Source organism: Oncorhynchus gorbuscha, unplaced genomic scaffold (genome assembly GCF_021184085.1).
Source record: "Oncorhynchus gorbuscha isolate QuinsamMale2020 ecotype Even-year unplaced genomic scaffold, OgorEven_v1.0 Un_scaffold_16859, whole genome shotgun sequence".
Classification (NCBI taxonomy): Eukaryota; Metazoa; Chordata; class Actinopteri; order Salmoniformes; family Salmonidae; genus Oncorhynchus; species Oncorhynchus gorbuscha.
The window spans coordinates 1-5,113 of record NW_025758534.1 but is presented as its reverse complement, the minus strand read 5'-3'; the positions used below and the strand labels follow the sequence as shown (position 1 = coordinate 5,113).

Genomic DNA, 5,113 nt, shown 5'->3' with positions numbered 1-5,113 from the left:
TGTACTAAGGACAGGAAAATCGGAACTCTGCAATAATTACTCATGAGGTTCTATGGTGTAATGGTTAGCACTCAGGACTCTGAATCCTGCAATCCGAGTTCAAATCTCGGTAGGACCTTCCATGATTTTGCAGTGACACACTCCTCCTGTCAACTTTAAAATAGTTGTGCGTGAAAGAAAACAAGTGGGTGGAGTCGATAAGCACTCTTGTTACGCACAAATGGTTAGGCTCTACGGTAAATGCATACTATTAGTCCCTGGTATGTTTTTTAATTGAAAACTGTTGTCCCACAAAGAACTGACAATGTTTCATATTTTGTTCACACTCGTCACTTCATTCGTGTTGGAAATATGTGGATTTCCAAGTGGATGCATGGTAGGGTAGCCCAGTTGATACCGTTTCTGGCCAGAAAATATTTGATCTGTTTTTCCGGTAACCAAGTGATTAAAATTATCCGGCTCAGAAAGTATTGAGTACAGGGTTCTATGCTGTAAAGGTTATCACTCAGGACTCTGAATCCTACAATCCGAGTTTAAATCTTGGACGATCCTACCATGTCAATTAATTTGCCTCGTGGAACTAGAATATAGCTGTCCAAATATTGTTGTCAGTTGAAAGTATTTGCAACACGTGAAGGAACGACAGTCCGCTGTTGCAAATTAAACGCAGATTTTTTTTTTCAATTTCCATTTGGATTTAGAATATGGTTCTATGGTGTAATGTTTAGCACTCTGGACTTTGAATCCAGTGATCCGAGTTCAAATCTCAGTAGAACCTTCCTGTTTTTTTTTTTTTTTTTTTTGTGCTGAATTATTCACATGGCCAACCAATAATCTCATAATCTGCTGTTTATCCGGTGTACTAAGGACAAGAAAATTGGAACTCTACACATATTACTCTGTAAGGGGTTCTATGGTGTAATGGTTAGCACTCAGGACTCTGAATCCTGCGATCCGAGTTCAAATCTCGGTAGGACCATGATTTCAGTGACACACTCCTCCCTGTAAACTTTAAAATAGTTGTGCGTGAAAGAAACAAGTGGGTGGGAGTCGATAAGCACTCTTGTTACGCACAAATGGTTAGCCTACGGTAAATGCATACTATGAGTCCCTGGTAAGTTTTTTAATTGAAAACTTGCTGCCCCACAAAGAACTGACAATGTTTCATATTTTGTTCACACTCGTCACTTCATTCGTGTTGGAAATATGTGGATTTCCAAGTGGATGCATGGTAGGAGTAGCCCAGTTGATACCGTTTCTGGCCAGAAAATATTTGATCTGTTTTCCGGTGAACCAAGGACAGTAAAATCTGAACCCGTCACAGAGTATTGAGTACAGGGTTCTATGCTGTAAAGGTTATCACTCAGGACTCTTAATCCTACAATCCGAGTTTAAATCTTGGACGATCCTACCATGTCAATTAATTTGCCTCGTGGAACTAGAATATAGCTGTCCAAATATTGTTGTCAGTTGAAAGTATTTGCAACACGTGAAGAAACGACAGTCCGCTGTTGCAAATTAAACGCAGATTTTTTTTTCAATTTCCATTTGGATTTAGAATATGGTTCTATGGTGTAATTTTTAGCACTCTGGACTTTGAATCCAGTGATCCAAGTTCAAATCTCGGTAGAACCTTCCTGTTTTTTTGTGCTGAATTATTCACATGGCCAACCAATAATCTCATAATCTGCTGTTTATCCGGTGTAACAATGACAGGAAAATTGGAACTCTACACTTATTACTCTGTAAGGGGTTCTATGCTGTAAAGGTTATCACTCAGGACTCTGAATCCTACAATCCGAGTTTAAATCTTGGACGATCCTACCATGTCAATTAATTTGCCTCGTGGAACTAGAATATAGCTGTCCAAATATTGTTGTCAGTTGAAAGTATTTGCAACACGTGAAGGAACGACAGTCCGCTGTTGCAAATTAAACGCAGATTTTTTTTTTTCAATTTCCATTTGGATTTAGAATATGGTTCTATGGTGTAATGTTTAGCACTCTGGACTTTGAATCCAGTGATCCGAGTTCAAATCTCGGTAGAACCTTCCTGTTTTTTTGTGCTGAATTATTCACATGGCCAACCAATAATCTCATAATCTGCTGTTTATCCGCTGTACTAAGGACAGGAAAATCGGAACTCTACAATAATTACTCTGTATGAGGTTCTATGGTGTAATGGTTAGCACTCAGGACTCTGAATCCTGCGATCCGAGTTCAAATCTCGGTAGGACCTTCCATGATTTTGCAGTGACACACTCCTCCCCTGTCAACTTTAAAATAGTTGTGCGTGAAAGAAACAAGTGGGTGGGAGTCGATAAGCACTCTTGTTACGCACAAATGGTTAGCCTACGGTAAATGCATACTATGAGTCCCTGGTACGTTTTTTAATTGAAAACTTGCTGCCCCACAAAGAACTGACAATGTTTCATATTTTGTTCACACTCGTCACTTACATTTACATTACATTTAAGTCATTTAGCAGACGCTCTTATCCAGAGCGACTTACAAATTAGTGCATTCACCTTATGACATCCAGTGGGACAGTCACTTAACAATAGTGCATCTAAAACTTAGGGGTGGGGTGAGAGGGATTACTTAACCTATCTAGGTATTCCTTAAAGAGGTGGGGTTTAGGTGTCTCCGGAAGGTGGTGATTGACTCCGCTGTCCTGGCGTCGTGAGAGTTTGTTCCACCATTGGGGGCCAGGGCGGCAGTTTTGACTGGGCTGAGGCGGGAGCTGTACTTCCTCAGTGGTAGGGAGGCGAGCAGGCCAGAGGTGGATGAACCGTGATGGCGAGATCATGGAGCAGGCAGTCCTTCCCGGGAGGAAGAGCAGCTCACGTCTTGAGTTCAGCTGAGGTGACGATCCGTCACATCCACACACCTGGGTATGTCTGCCAGACATGCAGAGATGCGATTCGCCACCTGGTCATCAGAAGGGGGAAAGGAGAAGATTAATTATATATCATCTGCATAGCAATGATAGGAGAGACCATGTGAGATTATGACAGAGCCAAGTGACTTGGTGTATAGCGAGAATAGGAGAGGGCCAAGAACAGAGCCCTGGGGGACACCAGTGGTGAGAGCGCGTGGTGAGGAGACAGATTCTCGCCACGCCACCTGGTAGGAGCGACCTGTCAGGTAGGACGCAATCCAAGCGTGGGCCGCGCCGGAGATGCCCAACTCGGAGAGGGTGGAGAGGAGGATCTGATGGTTCACAGTATCGAAGGCAGCCGATAGATCTAGAAGGATGAGAGCAGAGGAGAGAGAGTTAGCTTTAGCAGTGCGGAGCGCCTCCGTGATACAGAGGAGAGCAGTCTCAGTTGAATGACTAGTCTTGAAACCTGACTGATTTGGATCAAGAAGGTCATTCAGAGAGAGATAGCGGGAGAGCTGGCCAAGGACGGCACGTTCAAGAGTTTTGGAGAGAAAAGAAAGAAGGGATACTGGTCTGTAATTGTTGACATCGGAGGGATCGAGTGTAGGTTTTTTCAGAAGGGGTGCAACTCTCGCTCTCAGCACTCAGGACTCTGAATCCTACAATCCGAGTTTAAATCTTGGACGATCCTACCATGTCAATTAATTTGCCTCGTGGAACTAGAATATAGCTGTCCAAATATTGTTGTCAGTTGAAAGTATTTGCAACACGCATTGAAGAGCGACAGTTGGCTGTGCAAATTAAACGCAGATTTTCTTTTTCAATTTCCATTTGGATTTAGAATATGGTTCTATGGTGTAATGTTTAGCACTCTGGACTTTGAATCCAGTGATCCGAGGTTCAAATCTCGGTAGAACCTTCCTGTTTTTTGTGCTGAATTATTCACATGGCCAACCAATAATCTCATAATCTGCTGTTTATCCGGTGTAACAATGACAGGAAAATTGGAGACTCTACACTTATTACTCTGTAAGGGTTCTATGCTGTAAAGGTTATCCTCAGGACTCTGAATCCTACAATCCAGTTTAAATCTTGGACGATCTACCATGTCAATTAATTTGCCTCGTGGAACTAGAATATAGCTGTCCAAATATTGTTGTCAGTTGAAAGTATTTACAACACGTGAAGGAGCGACAGTCCGCTGTTGCAAATTAAACGCAGATTTTTTTTTCAATTTCCATTTGGATTTATAATATGGTTCTATGGTGTAATGTTTAGCACTCTGGACTTTGAATCCAGTGATCCAAATTCAAATCTCGGTAGAACCTTCCTGTTTTTGTGCTGAATTATTCACATGGCCAGCCAATAATCTCATAATCTGCTGTTTATCCGCTGTACTAAGGACAGGAAAATCGGAACTCTACAATAATTACTCTGTATGAGGTTCTATGGTGTAATGGTTAGCACTCAGGACTCTGAATCCTGCGATCTGAGTTCAAATCTCGGTAGGACCTACCTTGCTTTTGCAATGACACCTCCTCCCCTGTCAGCTTTAAAATAGTTGTGCGTGAAGAAAACAGAGTGGGTGGGAGTCGATAAGCACTCTTGTTACGCACAAATGGTTAGCCTCACGGTAAATGCATACTATGAGTCCATAGTACGTTTTTTGAGTGAAAACTTGCTGCCCACAAAGAACTGACAATGTTTCATATTTTGTTCACACTCGTCACTTCATTCGTGTTGGAAATATGTGGATTTCCAAGTGGATGCATGGTAGGAGTAGCCCAGTTGATACCGTTTCTGGCCAGAAAATATTTGATCTGTTTTCCGGTGAACCAAGGACAGTAAAATCTGAACCCGTCACAGAGTGTTGAGTACAGGGTTCTATGCTGTAAAGGTTATCACTCAGGACTCTGAATCCTACAATCCGAGTTTAAATCTTGGACGATCCTACCATGTCAATTAATTTGCCTCGTGGAACTAGAATATAGCTGTCCAAATATTGTTGTCAGTTGAAAGTATTTGCAACACGTGAAGGAACGACAGTCCGCTGTTGCAAAGTTAAGCGCAGATTTTTTTTTCAATTTCCATTTGGATTTAGAATATGGTTCTATGGTGTAATGTTTGGCACTCTGGACTTTGAATCCAGTGATCCGAGTTCAAATCTCGGTGAGAACCTTCCTGTTTTTGTGCTGAATTATTCACATGGCCAACCAATAATCTCATAATC

General features: G+C 42.0%; 7 non-coding genes across 7 annotated transcripts; all 7 read left to right on the top strand.

The window, feature by feature from the left end:
• The first annotated feature begins 46 nt into the window (after positions 1–46).
• Positions 47–118, top strand: trnaq-cug. Its single transcript has one exon. It is a non-coding gene; the product is annotated as a tRNA-Gln (tRNA).
• A 588-nt stretch (positions 119–706) lies between these two features.
• trnaq-uug lies at positions 707–778 on the top strand. The gene has a single exon. It is a non-coding gene; the product is annotated as a tRNA-Gln (tRNA).
• A 129-nt stretch (positions 779–907) lies between these two features.
• Positions 908–979, top strand: trnaq-cug. The gene has a single exon. It is a non-coding gene; the product is annotated as a tRNA-Gln (tRNA).
• Positions 980–1,978: 999 nt separating this feature from the next.
• trnaq-uug lies at positions 1,979–2,050 on the top strand. Its single transcript has one exon. It is a non-coding gene; the product is annotated as a tRNA-Gln (tRNA).
• A 116-nt stretch (positions 2,051–2,166) lies between these two features.
• On the top strand, positions 2,167–2,238 carry trnaq-cug. Its single transcript has one exon. It is a non-coding gene; the product is annotated as a tRNA-Gln (tRNA).
• Positions 2,239–3,729: 1,491 nt separating this feature from the next.
• Positions 3,730–3,802, top strand: trnaq-uug. The gene has a single exon. It is a non-coding gene; the product is annotated as a tRNA-Gln (tRNA).
• A 523-nt stretch (positions 3,803–4,325) lies between these two features.
• trnaq-cug lies at positions 4,326–4,397 on the top strand. Its single transcript has one exon. It is a non-coding gene; the product is annotated as a tRNA-Gln (tRNA).
• Positions 4,398–5,113: the final 716 nt, after the last annotated feature.